Source organism: Canis lupus, chromosome 8 (genome assembly GCF_048164855.1).
Source record: "Canis lupus baileyi chromosome 8, mCanLup2.hap1, whole genome shotgun sequence".
In the NCBI taxonomy this organism is placed as follows: Eukaryota; Metazoa; Chordata; class Mammalia; order Carnivora; family Canidae; genus Canis; species Canis lupus.
This window is the reverse complement of record NC_132845.1, coordinates 11,493,518-11,518,608: the sequence shown is the minus strand read 5'-3', so window position 1 is coordinate 11,518,608 and position 25,091 is coordinate 11,493,518. Positions and strand designations below refer to the sequence as shown.

Genomic DNA, 25,091 nt, shown 5'->3' with positions numbered 1-25,091 from the left:
GTTTTGAGGAAACTCTGAAGCCTTCCTATTTTATAATTATACATCCTTTTTTCATGGCTCCTGCTGGAACTATGCTGATATACTCTTAAAACTCTTACCTTACTTTGCCTTCTGTTTCGGAAGCAAGTGTAATCATTAGGAAAGATTAGCTCTGCTACTTTCTCTGTTGTCCTGCATGATGTAGGCTGAGGAGGCTTTTGAGGTCACCACTAATATTATCATTTCCCTCATTAAAACAACAGCAACGACTCTGAATATTCTGAGTGGAAGGGAGCTTTCAGAGAGGCAAGCCTGGCCTCTTAACTGGAGCCTCATATTCCAGGATGGGGACATTAGACAGAAGGCAATCAATTGGGAAGGGCTGAGGATGTTTGAGCAAGGGAGTGAATTAACCAGAAATCCAATTTAAGCAGATGAAGTGTGTGTACCATAGATCAGAGTGAGGACAGAAAACAGATCTATTCAATAATTAACCCAACAAATACTTTGAGCAGTGTTTAACATTTGCTAGTACTCTTTTCATGATGATATTCTATATTAATAATATAGTATGTTGATACTATAATGATACTTAATAATAGTAGTACTAAGTTTATTTTTTTATTTTTTATTTTTAGTAGTACTAAGTTTAATAATGAATTGTTCTTTTTGGTACTATTAGATACCGAGGACAACCAGTTGGTCAAGGTCTCCACTTTCACAGACAGAAGACAGACATAAAATATCACACAGTTGAGAGAGAATGAGTGAAGGAGGAGAGAAACATGTGTTTTAAGAGTGTCTAATTCTAGAAGAATGCTCTTGTTATGTTAAGCTGAGTCTAAAGCTGTGAAGATTGGATAGTAGGCTATTGTTATAGTCCAGACAAGAAAGAGATTAATGAGAACCCAGCCTAGGTGGGAGCAGTGGGAATTAAAAGGAAGAAAAAGATGCAAGAGGTATTTCAGAGACAATCAATAGAAATTGGCAAGTGCTGAGATGTGCAGTACAGGAGAGGGAAGAGGCATAGATGAATTAGAAACTTGGGGCCTCACTGAAGAAAGCAGGCTGCTGTTAACAGAAATACAGATGTCACAAGACCAAACTAGTGTGATGGGGTAATGATGGATTTGGGTGTGGTACCTTGTGTTTTCTGTGTCAAAAAACATCTCATGGAGGTGACAATAAGTAGCTGAGAAACGAGCACAAGAGAGTGGGGTGTCATTCTGATGGGCAGTTAAAGCTGTGCAGGTCGTCTATAATCCTCAAAGGTAATGAAAGATCGTCTATAAACCTCCATAGACGTGGGGGTTCTGGGAAATGATGTAATGAGGGGAAGGGAGAGAGGTAAGGCAAGTAGGAATAGCACCAGACAGTTACATACTCATTCCTGTGTGATGGACACGCACTCTACAGGGGTCAGTTCCCTTCATTTTCACCACGACCCCTAGACAGCAGATTTTGCTATTAATCCTACTTCACAAATTAGGAAATGGAACTACAGAGAGGTTGCTGAGGCCACACAGCTCATACGGGATAGCGTCTCAGAGCCTCTGTCCTTAACGCTATTCCGCCTAACGCCTCTTAGGTGGAACAAGTGATTATGAAAAGCGGGTTGCTCTTTGCCAAAACAGATATCCTACGGATTAAATTTAAGTGGGAGGTTAGCAAAGCATGGGGCTGAGCTTGAGAGGTAAAGCAACATGCATGAGAAACACGGGCACAGAGGGGGCTTTTTTATTAAGCAAATGACAACATGCAGAAGAGGTTTTTTTTTTTTTAATTAATTAATTTGAGAAAGAGAGCAAGCAAGAACACAAGTGGTGGGGAGGGGCAGAGGGAGAGGGAAGCTCAGCAGGGAGCCTTGACCTGGGGCTTCAACCCAGGACCCTGAGATCCTGACCTGAGCCAAAGGCAGACACCTAACCCACTGAGCCACCCAGGCACCTTGCAAAACAGTTTTGTCAACACTTTTAACAAGTGCTATGAGGACACGTGTAAGATTCTAGGAAAGACTGTATGAGGGGGTCCTAACCTGCTGTGTGGGAGGTTCAGGGCCTTTGCGATCAGGGAAGGCCACCTTAAGAATCTGCCGTTTCAACTAAGACCCAAATCTGGGAGTGGAAAAGAAGGACATTCCAGATGGGAGGGCCCTTCAGTGGGAGGAGCTAACCGGATTCAAGGGGTAAAGAAATCTGGGGCAAAGATAAGGGAGAGGAGGCCCCTAAGGCTTCTGGACTTTATCCTAAGAGTAGTGGAAAGGTACTGAAGGGGATTAAGCAGGAGAGTGACAAATTAAGGCACAGAGAGTTTAAGGAAACTGCTGGAGATCATACAGCTGCTAATTGAGCCCCAAGGAAACCCAGATCATCCCAGCTCCAAGGTTCCTCCCTCTCACAAAACGATATTACTGTCCAGAGCGGGGCGGCAAAATGTTTAATAACCAGCTCTCCGGGGAAAAGGGAATGATTTGCAGCATTTTTTTGATATTAGTGGTGTAATTGCTATCGTGGATTTTAAGCTACTCACGTGTCCCAAGTTACTGATGCAGAATTGGGAAGAGATGCTCCCTATCATACCAGGACATGGCATTTTTAACATTCAAATGCGAAGGGCAGAAACACCCTCAAAAACATAGAAAACAGTTCAATAATACAATAATTAGGACGTGGCGAGCTCTATGTATTTGTTGACTTTGTTTTTACCAGGTTATTTAAATCAAAACTTATACAATTGATTTTTAATAGTGACTCTCTGGGGAAACAGACAGCCTGCCAAATTCCTGAAAACTTATTAATAGGATCTCCTGAGCAGGTACAAGCTGGCACCACCTCAAAGAATTATGTCTTGGGTACAGATTTTTATTTTCTTGCTTCCTTTTTGGGAGATGGTTCCTGGACTCTTAGATAAAATATGACTCATGTCTTTGTACTTATCTCATTGTGTGGATCGTGGAGAATATTCAATGAGAAGAATATGGGTTTTCCCTCCAAAAAAAAAAAAAAAAAAAAGAGTAGGAAAGGGGAATTTGGGAGAGCCGGGGCTGAGCATTGTCCTCCGTGGGGACACCAGGTGTCTGATAGCCAACCTTTCTGGCTCACTTTTCACCTTTGCTTTCAAACAGTCAGGAGAGCCAGCTCCTGGTTTCAAACACAAATTTATAACTGTTGCACTGAAGCTAAACTTATATTCTCTGTATCCATTATCATTCCGTCCTATTATTGTCATGCAACCTCCTCTTTAGGAAAATCACTGGACCCTAAAATAAAATGTTCAGAAAACATGCAAATGAAAATGGCTTAAACTCTCAGACTTTGGCAGTGTTACTTGAGTTGCTGTGGCCTCAGAAGGGACAATCATAATATTTTTCTGGCTGTCTTGTCTTGATTTATAATTCAAAATCTCCATAAATGATAATAGAGAGGGCAATTATCAAAGAAATGGAAAGGGCAATTATCATTAAATTGAAAACACATCACACATCCAACAGGATGAATGACTGAGCTAAAAACAGATTTTGTGGATCTTGCAACTGTTCCAAAAGAACTTAATGGAGGCAACTTCATCTCCCCACCTCCTCCAATTAACCAGATGACTTTGGATATATTTTCTCTCTTTTTTTTTTTTTTCCCTTGGATGATACCGCAAGGCCTGTTAAACTAATCTGCCTGAATACTGACACTACTTAGGAGATGTAAATTTATGAGACTAAACCAGTTGCTGTTTGCCTAGTGTGAAAAAAAGCTTTCCTTTTTTTTTTTTTTTTGTAAAAACAGTAGAGAAAAATTAGTTCCCTTGTTTGTACATTTGTGATTCCAGGAGACTGTAGACGCCCGTCTCATCTGCCCTTAACCCTTGCAATGAATCTTTTTAAGTGAGGCAACATGGTGTTTTTGTTCATGAGGTTAAATAATAGACTAGACGTTGAAACTCCCCTAAAGGGCTTTTGTCTTGGTTGGATAAATTGAGCAAATTATAATCCAACCTATAGGTATCAGTGATCCTTACTATAAAAATGGAAGCTAGAGGTGAATGTTTAGGGATGCCTTTTGTGGAGAATTCTTACTATTTGGATTTACCGTTTTAAAGAGTAGAATTAGGGAGGTTCTCTGGAAAGTGTAAAACGTGGAAGGGGGAACAAAAACAAAACAAAAATTCCTTTTGTCAGCACATCTGGATAGTAAAAATAGTGGTGGCATGAACGTCAATATCTGCCCATCTGAAGCCTTATATAAATCTGATCCTATCAGATCTTGACAGGGAATATGAAGGGCTCCCCTTTTCATATTAAGGTCTAGCATGCTTATCTTTGTAATATACAGATCACGAAGAAACTAAACATGGAATGATGCAAATGTTCAGATGAACTTAATTTATATTCATTTCATCTGGGTTTCTTCTTCCCCCATATTGGTTCTTGACAGAACCATTGGTCCTTGACCTGCCATTGGCTAATGCTTAACCAAGATTAGATTTGTTTACTTGAGAACAAAGAACCATAGGATGATACCAGCCCATGCGGCTACACTCTCTGTTACAGAGCTCAGACACTGTGGTAATAGTTGAAAAAGAAAATCTAGTCCGAAAGAAAGATGGAAAGAAAACTGATATTTACTAATCACCTATTATTTCTCATAGGTGATTTCTAAATTTTCTAAAAATTACATGTAATTTTTAATGTTGCCGCTATCCGGTATCGAACCTGTTGGCGAGTCCTGTATTTGTATATCCTCCCTGCCCAAGCAAAAGCAAATCAGTTAAATTTTACTATGCTATCCTGTGACTTTTGCAAGTACCTTCCCCTTCATGTTGGAGGACCACGCTGTGCTAGCTATGTGCATGCTCTGGTGTTTTGTCGCTTGGAGAGCGGAATACATGCTGTACTGTCTGGCTGCCAGCAATATGCAACATCAGTGCTGAATATTTTCCTTTCAAAGACATATGATTCTCTATTAAGTCATTTTTTTTCCTAGCTTCTATCTTCCACATATTCTAGAACAGTTTTTCAATGTGAGAAATATTTGAGAGTTTTCCCAAAACAATAAAACAGAAAAAATTTTTGTCCAATTTACTCACTATGAATTTATATGAATATGTGCATGTATCCATAAATTGCTCATCTTGAATTGATTTGTGTGTGTGTGTGTGTGTCAAGGAAAGAAAATTGTTACATTTATCAGTTTATCTTGGTCAGTAAATTTGTTTTTAAATACTAAGTACACTAAAATCCAAGGAGGAGGAGTATCCTTTACAAAATTCCCCAAAGTTCGGAGTGCTTTGAATTTTTTTGAGCTCTCAACCATATGTTGAGTAAGTAAATGACTCTTGGACATCCTCACGAAGGGGCAGCAGTGGAGGGAATTCCCCTTGAATTCTAGGAAATGTTCTTTGCACATGATGTTTATTTCCTTTGATGTCACAATTTTTCTTGAATCATGTAAATATTTATTTTAAACATGGTTGTTAAGGCTTATTCAATAGTCTGTTTCAATTCCTGTGTCAAAAACTGGGTGAAGCAGAAAGGTCAGTTTGTGGACCGATATGTTCTCAGATTAAATATTGAATTAGTAAAAAATGAACCTAATATTATTTTAATATTTTAAAATGTGTTTGGAACAGAAGGGGAGTTTCTGAAAAATAAAAAAATTGAAAAGCTAGCTCGTCTAAAATAAAGCACATTATGAGTCATATTGATAGTTTCTTCATCATCGATATTTTTGAAAATTGGTACATGTTTATCAATTGTGTCCAGTATTTGGGTTGAAACCCTTTGTCAACTGTATTTCCTTCTCACAGGAACCCCGTGAGGTAAGCCTCACTGCCCGATTTTACACATTTTACAACTCAGAGAAGTTTAGAAAATCTTTTCATGTCAGTAAGCAAGCAAACAGCAACGCAGGGACTTAAACCCGGACCTGTCAGATTCTAAGCCCTGTGAGTGGCACATGGCAGTTCTCAACGTGTGCCAATTGTCAGCCCTTCTGGAGGCAGAGTAGGACTTGTTCACCTCTCTGTGCTTCTTAAGACAGTTATAGTTAAAAGCTGCTCCAGGTAACAGATGATATCCTAATTTCTAAAACACTTAAATAAATCAGAATGTCAATTCTCTCTGATTCCTTCTGATCATAATCTTCCCCCAACCCCAATCACACTCGCATGTTCCACAACCAAACATCCAAGTTCTATATTCACCAGGAATCTGTTCACTTATTCATTCAACAAATATTCACAGCACCCTCATTATATAACAGGCATTTTTCTGGGCCCGGAAAAAAAAAATGAAGTCGCTGTGATTGTAAAGTTTATATTTGGATAGGAGAGAGAAAATAAACACATACATACATGTATATGGACATAATTGTTAAGTCAGTTCAAATAGCAGTAAATGGAAAGAAGACAAATAAAATGGGGTCAGGACTAGAACATAATAGTGACTGACTTTTACTGAAAAAAATATCACAAGTGTCAGACACTTGGTTAGGTATGTTACATAGATTAATTATTTAATTCTTACAAGACTCTCTGCGGTAGATATTGTACCTCTGGTGGATTGAAGATGGCAGGAAATTATTAACCAGTCCTGAAATTGAGAGGTAGGGTTTAACTTCTCTCCCTTGGAGTCCCTTGGTGACTTGCTTGATGAATAAAATGAGGCAGAAGAGACAATAGACTAGGTCTGGACTTCGGCTTTGTACCTTTGGAGCCTTGGGCTGCCACGTAAGAATCAGACTAAGGCTTCCACGTTGTGAGAAAGCCCAAGCCACATGAAGAGGTCAGGTGTAAAGTGAGCCTCAGGTGGGCTGTCAGCCAACAAGGATTAATGACGCATGTGGGATGGCCAGCCCCCTCAAGCCTACTATTCACTTGGTATCTGACCTCACCAGAATGACAAACCCCAATGAGAACCACCCAAGGGAGTGTAGTCATTCACAGAAAAGTGAAAGATGATAATAGATCGTTGGTTTAAACCAACTGGGTTTAAACCAAGTTTTGGGGATGTTTTGTTATGCAGCGATGAATAATTGGAACGATGATTATGATTTTTTTTTTCCTATAAAAGAGAAAACCAAGAGAATGAAAGGCTGAGTAATTTGGTTGTCAAATGGTAGAATTGGGATTCAAATCCAGTCGGGCTGACCCCCAAGCACCATTTTACATTCTATCCTGTAAGCCTCCTCCCTAGAGTGAAATCAGCATCGTCAGCGTGTCCCTGACTAACGTTGGCAGTTACCATCTAGTTTACATTTCATTTTCTCCCTTGAATCACAACGGTTAAAACTCAGGGCACACTGCCATGGGAATATGATTGCTCAGCTGGGGTGCTTTTGCAAAGAGACCTTGCGGTGTCCTTGACCCGGAAGTATTATGTGGTCCAAGACCTTTTGTGGATTGGAATCTTAAGCAAAATAAGGAGAATATGGAGGAGATTGACCTGTGCTAATCTATAATCCTTTCATTGTGTCGTGAAATTACGGGAATGATTCAAGTGAAATAGGAAATTGCACGGCATTTTGATTAAAGAAAAGGAGCATGAAGTAATTTTGTTAAAATAAAAGGCAAATAATTGTCACCAAATCAGATTTCTTGGCATACAAATATGTTACATCCCTTGTCTAATACACAGGACTGATATTCGGATGGGAAAGGAGTAACCGGATGTCTGTAGCATGATAGCATTCACCGGCAAGAGGCTGAGCCAGATGTTCCTTCCTCAACAAGGAAGGACAGATAAAAGTACAAGGCTTCCAAGCAAGCCCACAGTGCATATTTCCCAAAGACGTTTTTCCTCAGAGTATTTAATTTAGTTTAGCTGTTTCCATTCTGAAGACTTTTGTATACACAACAATAGAACAGCTCACGATAGCTCAGAGGAAAGAACTTTTATAGAGATGCTGCACATTTTACCCCCCTCAAGCCTTGCAGGGGAAACTCCTGGTACTCTTGGAACTTTCCTGTCAGACTCTTAAGACAATCCAGTGCCTTTTCCAAGCAGGAAATATGATGTTCCAAAGACAACTTGACCTCCTGTTTGAAAATGGTGGTGGTGGAGGGGGGCGCGGGGGGTGGCGGTGGGGGGTGGGTGGGTGAGTTGGGGAGACAAAAAGGGGCATAGCCTGAGTATACTTAATTCATAGACCCACTCACAAATACAAACAAGTTAATTTTGTTAAGAACGCAAGATAACATTTCACTTAAGACAAAATCCCAATCATTTATTCTCCTCTGGAGTACTTCTTATGCATCCTTGAGTTTTTAAAAGTTCAAGTGTTGCATAAAAAATCAACATAATTACAGAAAGCAGTCCTTAAACAAGAATATCCTGTTTTGTTTCCTGCATACTCACTGGGGTGGCTCATCTGAATCCTTGACAACATCCAACTCCGAGAAGAAAACATCAAGACTGCTTGCTGATCTTGGTTTTTACATAGAGCTCCTCAGCAGTAGGGCTATTGGCCCCACCGTGTAAGCCGACAATCGCCCTATTGTTTACTCTCCAGTCAGAAAAGCGATGCTGCTTTTCTTCACCGTGTATGGTCTCTATAATCCTAACAGTCATGTTCACTCAGCAGTAAGCCCCAATATATGTTTCCCAGAGGAGTTTCAGATACATGAGATAGATTAGCATCTCTGTGGCTTGATGCAATCTGTGACAGACTCGACAGTAATAAACATTTTCAAGTGTGGTCAGTGCGAGATTCTTTGCTGAAGTACAATTTTGTTCCTGAGGTAGGGGGGAAAAGAAAATTAGCAATGACTTTTTGGGTAAGGAACCACATTGGCTCCGGGATAATACAACGCCCTGAACCTCTTGCCCTCTCGGCATTTCATTCTGTGCAGAGGGAGGAAAAAAGCCCAATTGTGTGCTGATGAATTAGAAAACTTCATGAACATTCAAGAAATACACACGCCACTACAAATTAAGCATGAGCAGGGCAAGGTATTCATCCTTTCTGTCAGATTCTGTGGGAAGTACGCCTTATTAGCATGGAGGCCCGAAGTAGTAGCGTGTAGGCCATGTTCACTTATCCTACAGAAGAAGAACAGGCCATCTCAGCTCAGGACAAATAAATAGCCTGGATCCTCCCCCCCCCCCCCGCCCCCTCTCCCCCCCATCTCAATCCTACACTTGAAAATCACCAGATGAAACCCTACATCCATCTCAGCTTCCAGTTTGTCTTGGGGTTTACAAGGGAACTCGGTTTTGCATTTTAAATCAGTTCCATCATAACCCTGAAAGTGATCACAGGGCTGCTAATTCTCTGTCTCCTGTTTCCACCACACCCCCCCCACCTCCCCTTTCGAAGCTTTGAATTTGAATGGGACCCGAAGATTCTCTGGGGGTCATGTTTGTGGCCCTTGAGGAGCGGCCTCTCTGCTGCTTTCAGCTGATTTCCTGGCATGTTTCGCGGGGATTTGTGGTGAGTGGCAGCTCTGGAATCACTTTTCATTCTGTCAGGTTGTGGTTAGGCTTAGTGGGGTTTCTTTGTTATACTGGCCACTACTAGTCAATTCCCTTGAACATATCTGGTTTTCTCTTCCCCCCTTGAAGAAAAAAGAAAAAAGAAAAACCAAAAAAGAAAAAAGAAAAAAACAAAAGAAAAAAGAAAAAAAAAAAAAAAAAAAAAAAAGCAGGTCCAGACTCTCCACCTTACCCCCAAAACACAAACACAAAACAAACATGCATATCCTCTGGAAGTCCTGGGGGGAGATAGAGAAGGAGAGGTCCAGATGTTCTCAACATCCCAATTTAATTTTGATGTCAGACTATAAAAGATCTTGGGAGGGCCCCATTTCCCGTACCTGTTCTGCTGACACGCTGTTTTATTAAAGAATCAGGGATAAATTTTACTACCGCATTTTTATGTTAAAAACAAAACAAAACAAAACAAAACAAAAAAAAAACCTAACACAAAATGCGAATTTTGGAAGCCCCGTGTTTTCTTTTTCTTTCAGAACAAACCTGGAAAATAGGAAGTTAAATCTGAATGTTGGTAAAATATAACAAAAACTCTAAGAAGCCCGTCAGGATCCAGTTTTCCATGGGCACCGTGGGGCGGTGTGGGGGTGTGTGTGGGGGTCTGGGCGGGAGGGATTTGGCACTTTAAGTGCATGTCGTTTTAAGCCAGAGCTTAACAGAGTTTTGTATTTCATGAATTAGTTTTGGGGGAAGGAAAGGAAAAGAGAACAACGTAAGGTTGCCAACATTTTCTATTGCCAAGTTAGGCTGGTTAAAAAAAAAAAACAACAAAAAAAAAACACAACAAAAAACAACAACTAACATTGAAACCTTACATCATTTCTTTAAAGAAAGGCCATGTTAACATCAGCGGGGGGTGGGGGGGCGGGAGGAAGGAGGAAAGCCGTCATCTTCAAATACAAGCCAGCCTTCACTAGAATGAAGAGTTGGCAACTTTTACACCAACATGCCACAAAGGCCTCCAGAAACAGCCAGTTCCTGAAACACGCCAAGCCCCTTCCCACCTTCTTGCCTGTGCACCCGCCATTCCTCTGACTGGAAGTCTATTCCCTGGACATTGGCAGAGCTCTCCACTCAAATGGAACCACAAGAGGCAGGGCTTCTCTAACCACACTGTTGAAAGCCCCACTCCCCAGACCTCATGCCGGCAAACCCTCCTCCCCGCTTCCAGGCCTCTCCATCCCGGGCCTCTCCATCCCGGGCCTCTCCATTCCAGGCCTCTCCATCCTGGGACTCTCCATCCCGGGCCTCTCCACCCTTGGCCTCTCTGCCCTGGGTCTCTCCATCCAGGTCCTCTCCATCTCAGGCCTCTCCATCCTGGGCCTCTCCATCCCGGGCCTCTCCATCCTGGGCCTCTCCATCCCGGGCCTCTCCATCTCGGGCCTCTCCATCCTGGGCCTCTCCATCCCGGGCCTCTCCATCCTGGGCCTCTCCATCCTGGGCCTCTCCATCTCAGGCCTCTCCATCCAGGGCCTCTCCATCTCGGGCCTCTCCACCCTTGGCCTCTCTGCCCTGGGTCTCTCCATCCAGGTCCTCTCCATCTCAGGCCTCTCCATCGCAGGCCTCTCCATCCCAGGCCTCTCCATCCCAGGCGTCTCCATCTCCGGTCTCTCCATCCCAGTCTTCTCCACTCCGGGCCTCTCCACCCTGGACCTCTCCGTCCTGGGCCTCTCCATCCAGGTCCTCTCCATCTCAGGCCTCTCCATCTCAGGCCTCTCCATCCAGGGCCTCTCCATCCAGGGCCTCTCCATCCCAGGCCTCTCCATCCCAGGCGTCTCCATCTCCGGGCTCTCCATCCCAGTCTTCTCCACCCCGGGCCTCTCCACCCTGGGCCTCTCCACCCCGGGCCTCTCCACCCTGGGCCTCTCCGTCCCAGGCCTCTGCATTTTCCTTACTTGGCTTCAATCTTTGTCAAGTATTTGTTACTACCCGGGGCTGCATTTTGTTTGCTCATGATCCGACTCCCCCATTGACAGTATAAAATACACCGGGTCAGAGGCTTCAGATCATTGTGTTCACCTCTTTTTCTCCACTCCCCGGCCTGGCACCTGTGAGGCACGAGGTACTTACTCGTTCCAGCTACAGGTGTGTCTGAACGTATGGTCCGTATTTTCCTTATGTTTGAAAAGAACGACTGCGCTGCCTGCGCCTGTTGGTGTGTGGAAACGATTGTTTTAAGAAGGGGATTGACGCGGCCTTTAGGCATAGATCAGGGCACACCTGAAGGAAGCACACATCTGACTCACCCAGACTTCACTGCAGCTGGTCTTGCCTAGCAGGAGTGAAGCTGTGCTTCGTAGGACCGGCAGCAAGCTGAGGCGAGGCTAACCTGGGGTCCCACTACTGACTTAGGGACAAGAAATATTCTTTACGCAGACTTAGGCTGTATTAACAGCCTCTCCCTCCCTCCCCAAATCACTGAATTATGTAGTTCAGGCATGGCTCCTTAGCACCTCTTGGATAACGAATGCATTTAAAAAAAAAAACAAAAACAAGAAGATGTTTATTAACAACAAGAGAACATGAGAGTGCAAGTATCTCCTGGATTAAAAAAAAAAAAAAGGAACAGTAGCATCCACGTGATAGCATGTTTAGCTATTACCTCTCACAATTAATTCACCATGAGTAGGGGAACTCTGAAGTAGGGTTCACAGTCAGGCCATACTGCCAAGAACACTGGGGCATCCTAGAAAAAGTTGCCTTTGCAATGGGTTGTGGAGAGTTCACAAATGTAGGTAGTAGGTGTCAAAAGTGCATTTTCCAAGTGTTTGTGCCGTCCGGGATCCTGGGTAGGTGACTCTGGGATCCTGGGTAGGTGACTCTGATTTCTTTTCTTGAAAAATGTCACTTCTGGGCACGTGGGGCTTGTTTTTCCCCTAAAAAAATGGAGAACGAGGGCAGCCTGGGTAGCTTAGCAGATTAGCGCCGACTTCAGCCCAGGGCATGATCCTGGAGTCCTGGGATCGAGTCCCACCTTGGAGTCCCTGCATGGAGCCTGCTTCTCCCTCTGCCTGTGTCTCTGCCTCTCTCTCTCTCTCTCTCTCTCTGTGTCTCTCATGAATAAAAAAATAAAATCATAAAAAAAAAAAAAAAGGAGAATGAGCCCAGATGCACCTAATGCAAGTTCCGCACAGATTTTTCTTTTTAATTAGGGTACGATATCTGCTGTTGGGGCCACAGTTCTGAGTAGCAGTAACAGGTAGTAACATGATGGTACCCAAATACATGAGATCTGGCAATTGGTGAAGAAAGTGAGTTTAGGGCACGTACATGAGTGTGTGTGCACACGTTTGTGTTGTGCATATATGTGAGAGGGTTAACGTATTTTGGTTATTATCATAATGTTGATGTGGTAAATGGAAAGTGTAAAAGGGTTGATTTTTTGGAGTTCCTTTCTCTCTCTCTCTCTCTCTGTCTCTCTGTCTTTCTGTGTCTCTCTTTCTTTTATGCTACAGCGTGGAATGGAGCAGGGGATTTAGAAAGCCTCTGCTGATTAATCCATCATCTTCTGACAACTGAATTCCCAGAAACAGAGTACCAGACTTTCGCACAAAGTGTCATTTTGACTGGAATCTTTCAAGTTCAAGGCTACCAAGTCCTCAGAGGAAGACTGCCCCATAGCGGGGCCTCAAATAGAGGTAGCTTCTAGTGTCGTTATCCATTAAGAAGCCAAGGATTGCAGGGTCTGGCCAGCCAATTCCATGTCTCCAGACCTCCCCAACTGCCGTGTCAGAGAATGTTTGGGGAGAAGCAAAGACTGATGACAGCTGGACACTTACACTGAAGGGTAAGAATAAAAACATTACATGGTTTTTAAGGAAAAATCAGAGAAATGAGGTTTGGGGCCATCACCTCACCAATGAACTTATTTTAGGATTGTATATCTCAAAGATTAAAAGTAAAACCGAAGCTTAATTTCACAGAAATTCGAAATAAAAAAGGTCCATTTATGTTTCAGAACTGCCCCGGCACAATGACAGAGGCAGTTATTTTTGGTAAAAGTGGATTGTGGACCGAGTAGCTGGTGAGAATGCTCTTAAGTATTCACGTAGGACAAAAACCTTCCTGGCACTAATAAGTCTCAATTGGTTTTTCAGCTGCACTGTGGTTTATTGTGCGCTTTAAATCACCTCGAAGACTGCACTACATACCATTGTGTCTGTTAGAAAATCATTATGGGGCAATTAGAAGCAATGCTGTTTCACAGATGAACATGGAATCTTCCTCTGAGTCTGACTGCTACGCACTTCCTCCGTGCCTCTTGTGATTATCTACATTTGTGATGGTCAAGGGATACAGCTGTCGGGAAAGCACGCAACAGGTGGCAGTTGTGGGGTTGACGCCTCATCCATTCTTGGGTGCTCCCTGCCACCCGAGCTCGGGATTTCCATAAGTGCTGGGGTGCAACTGACTCCTTTTAAGCAACGTGTGTTTGGAATGGTCAGTGACAAAATTCATCTTCCTCCAAAAAATGAGAAGAAATCGAGGAGTCCTTGCGAAGTCAAATGTGCACTATCATACTGAAATGGGTCGACCTTGGAAACTTCGTAAGCAGGACAGATAAGAGCAAGCAACTACAGAGAGAGCCTGAAACATTGGGTAGCGAGATACCACTTTCCTTTCCGGAGGACGGTGAGGCGAGATCAATCGGTTCTTTCATTTTTTGTAAAGCTCTTTCAAGATTGGTCTTATGTTTTTTTAAGAAAGAGCGATATAACCTTGGCGTCAGTAACGACATGACTTGTTGAATGACTTAATCTCTGATGAAATTAGTCTAAGTGGTTTAAGAATTAATTAAGTGGTTTCTTTTTTGCATTTCAGGTAGCATTTTACCATGCAATACGTAAAGCTTCGCTCTTTGCTATTTTTACAGCACATATATACGTGTAGAACATTATTATGGGGACAGGAAAAGAAGAGGAAGTTGATTGACAAAGATGCGAAACACTGCACTGAACGATTCTCGTGCTTGTGCTAGGTTATTCAGGAGCCAGAATCTGAGTTACGGATTCTGTTATAAATTATGACCGGGATGCCTGGGTGGCTCAGCGGTTGAGTGTCTGCCTTTGGCTAAGGGCAGGATCCCGGAGTCCCAGGATCGAGACTCACATTGGGCTCCTTGCTTGGAGCCTACTTCTCCCTTTGCCTGTGTCTCTGCCTCTCTCTCTCTCTGTCTCATGAACAAATAAAAAATAATAATAATAAATAAATAAATTATGACCGACTCATGCTTCTTCCTCTCAGGTACACAAACTTCCAGGTTCTAGAGCCTCATTTGTGTTCGGTGGGCAATCCGGGTTGCCTGGATGTATTTATTTTAACACAATGACAAGACAGTATCGAGTAAGAGGCCTATGTTCTGCTCCTGTGCTCTAGACAATGTCCTAGGCATGCCTGCCTGGCCCTCGATCCATGCTACTAAATAATATTCAACTATCTTTAGTTTGACCTGAATGTGGGTGTAGGCCAAAAAAGTCTTAAAAGCAGCTAACATGAGGATAACCATGTTCCACGGGGTTAAGCTTAATTTCGTCAAAATTGTTGTCTTTTCTTTTTTGTGTTAGCAAGATCATGTCCAGCAGTTCATGGAGATTTATATTTCTTCTAAAACATGACACTGCGACATTAGTGACATTTTCTGTTTGTCTATTTATGTCCCCAAAGAGGTAACCACATGCCATATACGTTTTCTGTTAATATATTTGCAAGTCGGTCTCGCTGGTTGGTCTTTGAAAGATTTCCAGTGGATAAAACATGTGGAATGAGAAGCTATAAAAAGGAGTTTTTGGTGAATGTGAAGCAGAGCAGGGAATGAACAGAAGCTGTAGGAAACATGGTACACTGCATAGTAAAGTTTTGAAACACATTATATGTGTTTTGGAACAAAACCAATCATTTCACTTATTCTAAGAGGTTAATATGTGCCCGGTATTATGATAAGCACTTATTCCATTTTATTGTCTTATTCTCACAAATATGTGAGATTGGTATTATTATTATTGCCACTGTACTAATGAGAAAATGGTGGTGAATGGCTGACAAATATTTTCCTAGGGCCCCATGGTAAGATGATCTTCCAAGGCCTCAGAATTTGCTACTGAGAGTATAATTGTTTCTTCACTAAACAATTCACTAAAATAATACGTTGTGCATATAAGCTATTCCATGATATTCTTAGTGGATGTACACGCCATTTACTAGAGCAATGAAAAAAATAGATGTGCTTTTATAATGAAATACACCTTTGTAACTTTTAAAATAATACAATGCCTATAAAAAATAAGTTTGATGGACATAAAAATGCGTGTTCTTTTATAATTATTATTATTATCTTTAAAAAATGTGTGCTCTTTTAAACTTTCAGGTATTTTTAAAAATAAGTAGAGTGTGAGTGGACAATTTTCTCTGCTCAGAATTTCATCTGTTCTATAACGGATACAAAGATAATTTTATGACATCTTTTAATAGAACTGAAAGAAAATTCTTCCTTTCATCTGTTGAGTGAAATGCGTCTTTAAGTATCACTACTAAGAACATTTTAGAGACCCTCTTTCTACCACCGGTGGAAAGTAATACGTTTCCAGCAGAGACAAGTGTGGGAATGACATGACAGGATACATTTTCAAAATAAGCATATCATAAAAATGATTGGTAGACTGCATATTCAGGGGAGGTGAAAAGAATATGTCGTTGAGATGCTCTGTGGTTACCTCCAGAATCTTGCCATGACGCTGGCATCTAGCATGACACCGTAATGACAGCTCCAACACTCGTGTGGATAAGACGAATCCACGGTGGAGCAAAGCACCATGAAAGCACATGCAGCATAAAAATAAAGAAGGGCCACTGTCTTCTGACCCTGCTTGCAGTCGTGAGCGAACTACCATAAAGCTGAGCCATGCAGCGAGCGCGGAATATTACAGCTATAATTGCCCTTTGCGATTATCCTGCTGCCTAATTCACGCAGGGGAGAGGGGTCTAATTTTTGTAACAGTCCTGAAGCCTTACTTTATGGTATTTCTTATTGTACAGTTTTAATTTTGAATAAGTAGGAGCTCTATCTCTAGTTATGATGTTCACATCCCCGTAAGTAAAGGGAGGATCAATAGTAAAAGGAAACCAGCAAATTGTAGGCTTTGCAGTAAATCTAAGGTATTAGGTGGACATAATTTAAACAGTTGTTTTCCTTTTCTTGAAGAATAAACACATACTAGGAGGGAAAAAAAATGAGGCTCTAAAGGGATTATGCATTCCTAAATATTTTATAGCTGTGTTAAATGCAATGCTGTGCCATGGTTCCACAGCTGACTATTTGCTGATGATGATCGTGGACTCGTCAACCGAAAACCCAAAAGATGCTATTTGAGGTTTTTCGTGTGGTTTCAGCCTTGGCCCTTCTGTCAGGGTTTCGTTGCATGATTGTAAAAGAGCAACTCTGCGTGTGAGAAGACGGATGCTGGTGATTTAGGCAGGGAACACACCACCGTGCTTTTACTCAGCTGATATTTAATGATTTACCATTTAATGTAGTTCATCTTTCATAACCCTGAGTTCAAACAGAAGCAGCTGCTATTAGGGATGCAATAATACTGAACTTCCCACCCACGACCTGGGAGAGCTTCTTTTGCAGCTTTAGCTCCTGGACCCAGCTGGCCTTTCCTCCCAGCACGACAACTGAAGGAGAGAAATAGTTTGCTTCCCGTCAATGGAGTCCTGGACAGAATGTATAATTATGCCGGATAAAGATTCCCAAAACAAAACTCCTTGTGTTAACATCACGGCAGTGTTGGAGGACAGAACCCTGCGCTTTATCTCCTAAAGCAGAAGAACGCTGAGAAAACACATGGAAACTCGTGCTGAGTTGAAATCAATTACTAAGGGTGGAGGTGTCCCCTGTTGCAAACCTGGAAGGTGAACGACTCATTTTCTTATCATTTTGACCTGCTTTTAATTAGTGTGGAGAATGTTTGGTAAAGTATTTGAAAAGGCTTCTTTCCTCTGATTTTAGAAGGTATCTAGATAAATATAGAGATCCAGATATTCAGATGAGCGGATGGATTGTCGAGAGATGACGGAGAGACAAAATACTTCACAACAACAAAAAGGCTTTCACAAAAACTGAAGTATAAGAGACATCTAATGAGATTGAAGTCTTTTGGAGGAAGGATGATATCTAATATGCTGCTGAGAATTATAGCATTAATGTTTTCAAATAGAGTGCTTAAATACATTTTTCCTATCCAAAGCATTATCTAACTTAATCATCTGTTTTCACTTTGGCATCATTGGTAAGTGATTAACAAGCAGATTATAGGCTTGGTTGCCTCTCTCCCCGCCCCCCCTTTCTTTCGTTTTTCTTTCCTTGTCTGTGCATAATCCAAATATCTGTAAATTAGGATTTACAACAACAACAGCAACAACAACCACAAAAGGATCATGAACTTTCATCACAATTACAGGCCTACTGGCCAACAACCGTTGCGTAGTCATGACTTTATATCTCCTTCCACAACTGGTGGATGGAAAATGATTTTCTTTTCCAAGAACATATTCCTAGAAGACAATGAAGGCAGGTAGACCCTTCACCATGAGATGCTTTCACTGTGAGAAATGTACGTTAGCGGTGTCATCTCTGGTGGGGTTAGATGTACTGAAACTGCCGGATGGGTTCTCTCTACCTCTTGGCCGCATTTTTCAACCAGAAAGTGAGAGTCAGGCATCTCCTCAAGGGATCTTTGAAGATTTTTTTTTTTTAAAGCTGTGCCCATGGTTCAAAAAACATTTTAATTTACCTCTATGCATCATTTGAAAATACTGTCCTAGAGAGATTCCTACATTTCCCAAAAGTTTGATGCTGCTAAATATTTTGGATTCGTCATTCAGCGAGCATTTAATAATTGGCATAGCATTTATAATCATGCGATTATGACATTTAACAAGATAAAGAAGACTTTCTGTATGAGGTTGCTGAAAGGAAACAGTCAAAAAAATGTAAATGTGCTCTACCTTACGTTTAATCATTGTAAAGTTGTTGAGAGAAGGTTTCTTTGTCCCCTTTTAAGGCAAAATCCCACTGCCTGGGCTGCTACTGGTCCCCAGTGCACAGGATTCCTGATTCTCAGCCTCACCATGATTTGTGGAGAGAATATTTCAATTGTTTATTTATTTGTAGCTTCCAACAGAACCCCGTGTGGGGAAGTGGATACGTTAGTGTAGGGAATTGGGCCAAAGGTATGATTTCTTTTAAAAAGGAATGATCAAAGTCTACATTCTATTTTAACTTGGAACTGTTTAGGTAAGTTGCCACAAATTGGAAAACAAGTATAAATGTATCAACTTCAACAAGTTAGAAAGTTTGATTTGGAATCCTATCCAAATTCATTTTTTCGGCTTGAATACAGACAGGTATTTTATGAGATTTTTATTTCCCTATTTGCTCAATTCCAAGATTTATAGGAGTTCTAATTGGAACCATGGCAGAAATGCCACCACAAAAACAGTGGGGGGTTTTCTCCACAAAATTTTATTGTAATTGTTTCCAGGCCCAAGGGCATATTATCATGTGGAAATATATATTTTAAAACAGCGTTTCAAATTTATTTAGTCTTTTAAATTTTCAAAATAAAAATCCATTTTTTTGTTTGTTTTTAGAGGGCAAGATGTTATGGTTCATTTTATTTTGATTAGCCCTACCTAACATATTTGTTGGCTAACTAGGTGTTGGACACTATGTTTTCGCAAATAGCTAGAACAGATTTTAATCTCTAGTGAGTTGGATTATTCAGGTGAATGTGCATAGAGCACTTAAAGAAACTGAACATTTCAAAATTGTCTATACCTATGAGCTGTTTCCAAGTGAGCCTCTTAAAAACAAGTTTTTTTTTTTTTAAATAAGGGAAGAAAAAATGAGTAAACATGGTATTGTAATGCAAAGAAAGTGTCTAAATGGTGCCATGTTTGACGGGAAGTGGCCGTTGGGGCTGATAGCAACTGAAATCTCCTAATGCGGCTTGGGGATTATTGATTTATCTAAAAAAAAAAAAAGTTGCAAGAAGGAAAAACAGAAAAACAGACTCTGTTTTTTTTTTTTTTTTTTTTTTTTTTAGAAAAACAGACTCTTAACTACAAAGAACAAACTGCTGCTGGTTACCAGAGGGGTGGGTGGGTTGGGATGTGCATCAAAAAGGTGAAGGGGATTAAGGCTGCACTGATTGTGATGAGTACTGAATGATGTACAGAATTGTTGAATCACTATTTTGTACACCTGAAGCTAATATAACACTGTGTGTTAATTAAACTTGAATTAAAAAAAATAAAAAGGCACCAGATCACACAATGACAACATACAAATTAGAAGAGTTTAGAAATATATCAGATTTTCTTAACGAAATGACCTATCAACCTTAGTAGCAAGAAAACCATGTCTGGAACCCAAATTATGAAATAATAAGCCAACGTATTTAAGGAAAAGTGGTAGACACTAATTCAAGAAGTAGGGGCTGGTCACAGATTTTCTATCTACTCTGACCTTCAATACTGTCATTCTGCTCACAACCCATGACATGATGCATATCACCAAAGGACCTGTAGAGAAAAATAATCCATTCAAAGGGTTTGAAGTAAGGCATCATTGACGTAAGAAGGAAAATAGATCTTACTTCTCTTATTGTCTCCAAAGGAACTAGGAAAAATTCATATCAGGACCCAATGGAATATTTTAAGGGAAAATTACAAAAGAAAGCATTAAAGGAAAGTACCTAGGGATGCCTGGGTGGCTCAGTGGTTGAGCATCTGCCTTTGGCTCAGGTCATGATCTCAGGGTCCTGGGATGGAGCCCTGCATTGGGCTCCCCACAGGGAGCCTGTTTCTCCCTCTGCCTATGTCTCTGCCTTTCTTTGTGCGTCTCTCATGAATAAACAAATAAAATCTTTAAAAAAATAATGAAAAGTACCTCGTGGAAACTTCTGAAAATTATTTTGTAAAATGATAGTCAAGGTTAACGACCAAAAAAATATCCATGATTCCCCTCATAATGAATTATCAATTTAGAATTGAATGATGGCAATTAGAGTATTTTTCTTATGAAAATGTGAGTTTTTAAAAGAATTATATTTAATACTCCTCATTAATCCCTATTCTTTTTAGAGGGACAAAAAAATACTACAGTAATCCTCATGGGCCACAACAGATTCTCCTGTAATTATAAAACACATTTCAGGAGCATTTAAATTGTGTTTTATAGGGAAAGCAGGAGGATGTAAGAGAAGATACATGTTGTATCTAGAATAAAGTAAAGCATAGAAAGAAAAAAAATTTCTTTAATTCTTAAAACAGTGAATCTTAATGCATGTTCTAAAGACCACTTGCCTGAGAATTACCTGGGACACTTGAGAGAAATGCCACAGATTTCTGGGCTCTATGCCAAATCTACTGAGCCTGATTCCAGGGGAATGAAATTCAGAACCTGTCTTACTACATACATAGTCACAGATGGTTCCTAGGTACAGAAAACTTTCCAAATCACTCTCATAAAAGCCCGTCTTTAGCCTGTATGATCACTTAGGATCACTGGCCAAATTGAAGTAAACCAGTGGGATTAGGTGAACTCTGAAACAAGTGGAATAAGAGAAATGGAACATTTTCTGTCTCATCCTGGAATTTTGGTTGGTTATCTTGCTCATGGTAGACGCTCATGGTAGACGCTTGCTCATCTTGCACATAGTAGATGCTCAACCAATATGTGTGAAATGAATGGACAAATGCAATTTTATCCATGAATACAAAATAAATGTTAGAAAAACAATTAGACATGTTTAAAGGAGACTATTTTATCTACTATAGGTATATAATAATATTTGGAATTCCGAAGACAGATAATTTAAATCACAGAGGATGTAATAAGTGAGGAATGAGGAGACAAGCTAGATATAATCAGAAACTCTTTAGAAAGTTCCTGTTAACATAGAGATAGAGATGTTGAAATTGCTAGCTACTATTTTTTTTTTTTTTGAACTCTTAGTATTCTTAAGCAGGAAGATTGTTTAGGATAGCACAGTGCAGTTTCTACATTTAGGGAAAACTTTATTACACTTAAAAAAAAAATCAAGAACATGAATGTTCTTACCCTTACATGGTTGCTGCAAGTAAGATTGCTTCCATTTCAGCAACAAGAAAAATGAGAAATTCACTTTTACATGTTTACTCATTTACTTATTTAGCAAACACTTACTCATTGGCTATTGACCATTCTGTGCATAGTTAAATATGTTCCCTGGCGATGAAAGGCTCGTAGCTCAAAATATTGAGAGGAATGACTAAATCACATAAGAGGGATAAGGGTAAATATGGATCTATAAACAAGAGCCGTATTTTGTGGATCATTAGAGGTGGATCGGGGGCTACTCTTTTCTTTTTTAAACCTCTGCGACGAGTCTGCTTGGAGACCCCATACTTTAGTAGGTAAATACATACTTGAAGGTGAAAATCAAGAACTAGCTACAGAAACACTGTCTCTGTTGGTATTTCTGGGCTCGCCCCGAAGGAAACATTCCCCGTTTTATCACAGATGGTTACCCATTGAAGTCGGATGCTCTGATTTGGGTCATAATCATTGGGAGTATTTGTGAGCAAAAGACATCAGCATGTACATCTAATTCTGTCTTTGTTGGAGTGAGCCGTCATTGGCTTAATGCACACGAACTCAAGTGTTTACAGACGATCATTAAGAGTTGCAGTGATATTTCCCCTTCCTCTTACCGTATCTTTCCTGGGGATGTGGCCTTCCCCACTATTGTTACACTGGGTGTGTCTACATCCTGCTTCTTTTGTAATACCTGCTTAACCTCTTTGATGGTTGTGTCTACTTAATGAGTGGACCGTCCCCTAACTGCTGAGACCACTATTGCATAATTTTAACAAAGAGATTATATAAACACACACACTGGTGTCTCTTAATTAAGAATGTGACGGTTAGATGAAGGTATTTGGCAATAATTGAGATCAGTAAGTCATTAAAAATTCTTCCCTGATACTACTAATTTGTTTGTAATAGCCTCATAATTGCAGCATATTAAACAAAGACGAATGTGGGCTGGCCTACACGTAAAAAAGTATCAGTCTTGTCTTTTCTGGCCTGCACACTGATAATTCCTACTTCTGGAACAGTTGAAATGAGGCCTGAGGAGAGAAAGCTATATCGCATGCCTTTGGCTGGCAACCTCCTAACATTCAGGGCCTTTTCTGAAGGGTGGTCTTCCTTTACACAATGTTTGTTGTCACTTGGTTACATTGTGTAGTCTAGGAGAAATCCCAGAGATGCAGGTGCCTTATGAATACCCAGATGGGAAATGGAAGATGATCAGACTTCCTCCTAGACTCTATGAGTCAAAGGAATGACAAAAGATTTTCCTTTGAAACGTGGGGAGAGGGCAACTGAATTTAAAATGTCTTGTACACAAATGACGATAATGCCTTGCCTGAGCCTCTTTCTTAAAGACGCGAAACCTGTTTTCTAGAGCTTTTCCCATCACCAAAATACAGCCAGAGTCTGTGATTAGACTCAGCAGCTGTTTAACAGTGCCAGAAACACTTAGGAACTTCCACAATGTTTCCTTCAAGCCAAATAATATCCGCCAAAGAGCACACTTCGGATGCATTCACCACGGACTCAGAGGGAAGAGTGCCACCTATTGAACCAGGGCCTCAGTATTCACAGCACCTGATGGGTCCTTCCCAGGCTCCCTTCCACTGACCCACTGGCACATCCTGTTTCCCTCAGAGAGCTGGATATAATAATGCTCTGAGGTGGTCTGAAGTTCACGTGTAAGTGTGCTCATATCATGCTCTATAATTTGAGGAAAACACATGAATTTTAATCAGTTTTTAAAACAACCAGGCCTCTCTTCTCATTTACTAGAATGGAAAAAATTCACTTTTATTACCTTAAAGATGCCAAACAGTGCCATTTTATTACTGTGGGAAGCTGGAAGTCATTTCCGAACTCTTTTGGCAAGGGTGCTATGTAGAGCATCCAATTCAGTTCTTTAAGTGTCTTCTGAGAACCACCACACAAACTGTGATTTACTGTCTTCAGGAGTTAAAGGGACTCTTTCTACCCTAAAACTGAAGAAAGAAAGGTGAAGTGTGTTTAAGAAGCATCCCATGAGACTTGCAAGAATATGAGTCAGCACAGAGCAGGCCAGACATAAAGAATGTTTTGATAACCCACAAACATTTTCCAACTTGTAATTTTTAATCTGGTTTAAAAGATTAGGTTGGTAGCCTTCAGAAATTGTGAGGATTTTTGAATATGAATCCATCAGTCTTCAGGCCACTTGGACAAACTTCTTAACATTTAGTGGCTCTGTTTTCTTGCTGTTTGCTTCCTACACAGGTTTTGGTACACATCTACTGTGAATGTATAATGTCATAGTTTAAAAAATATATAAAATATAGAAATAAATATAAAAGTATAAATATATGAAATATATTTATATATACACATATAAAAATATATAAATCTATATACACACAGACACTCCCCCCCCCCCATACACACACACACACACATTCCCATACTGTGGCAATGCCTAAATTTTATAAACAGATATTTGGCTAAAACAAGAATTAAATGCATATTTTGCATGTTTTCTAATTTACATAACCAGAAGATGGCAAGACTCCAGTTATGCCTCTTGCCACTCAGTAGCAACCAACAACAATTTGAATTCATGCATTCTTTTGTTGACTCAAATCTTTAATAGCTTAATATTATATAAGCTGGAGACTGCTATTGCTCTTAATTAATATAAACTCCCACACATGTATATTTTGCCCCCAAAGTTATTTTATTTGGAGATTTTGACTGGCTAGTTTGTGTAGTCATAAACACTAGGCCATTGAGGACAAAAACACTGAGAGAGAAACAAGATATTTAAATCACCAGTCAGAAAATACATCGCATTGTAGTGCCTGACAAAGGGTAGGCTCTCTATCAATATCTGAAGAAATAATTGAAGGGATAAATTATACCACCGTGGAAAATAATTAGTCTATCAGATAAAAAATGAAAAGCTGTTTGATAGTGTAAAAGGAAATCCAGTAAACTCTTTCTTGACTAAAATCAGGGAACTATTGACTTCATGTAAAAGGCCAATCTTTACTTGCCTTTATATTTTTAAGCTTTGACTAGTCATTGTCCGATGCAGGTCTCAAAGCAGTGGATAATATTTCTCTGGTTATAAATAAACTCTAATCTTTCATGGAGAAATTTCTCTCTGGTAATTGTATTCTAAACGGAGACTTTTATTCATAAATGGTATCAAAACGGCATCCCCATTCTGCATTTTTTGGGGGTGAAATTAATGTTTTCTTACAATATTGTGGTTGTTAATGAAAATAATATTGTTTTGTCCTTGCTCTGACAGGTAGGTGAATATAATCTGCCATTTAGAATGGCATAATATTAAAATATTGAAATATGATGTGGTTTATTCCTTGTTAGGACCAGGATGATATATCAGTTCTGAAGTGGAAGAGTCACACTTGACAGCTGGTTTAGGATTTCATGCTATTTTCATTGCTAAAATCTAGTAGGGGTAACAGAGGCCAAATCTTCAAGTAGCACCTGCCAGGC

The 25,091-nt window shown here is 40.4% G+C and overlaps 1 protein-coding gene across 31 annotated transcripts in view; it reads right to left on the bottom strand.

The window, feature by feature from the left end:
* Positions 1-25,091, bottom strand: part of ADGRL2 (adhesion G protein-coupled receptor L2) — a 619,854-nt gene that overhangs the window by 498,577 nt on the left and 96,186 nt on the right. For all 31 annotated transcript variants that reach the window (XM_072834231.1, XM_072834225.1, XM_072834226.1 and 28 more), the window contains exon 2: positions 23,398-23,578. The gene's annotated coding sequence lies outside the window, so the exon portion shown is untranslated. The remainder of the gene's footprint in view (positions 1-23,397; positions 23,579-25,091) is intronic.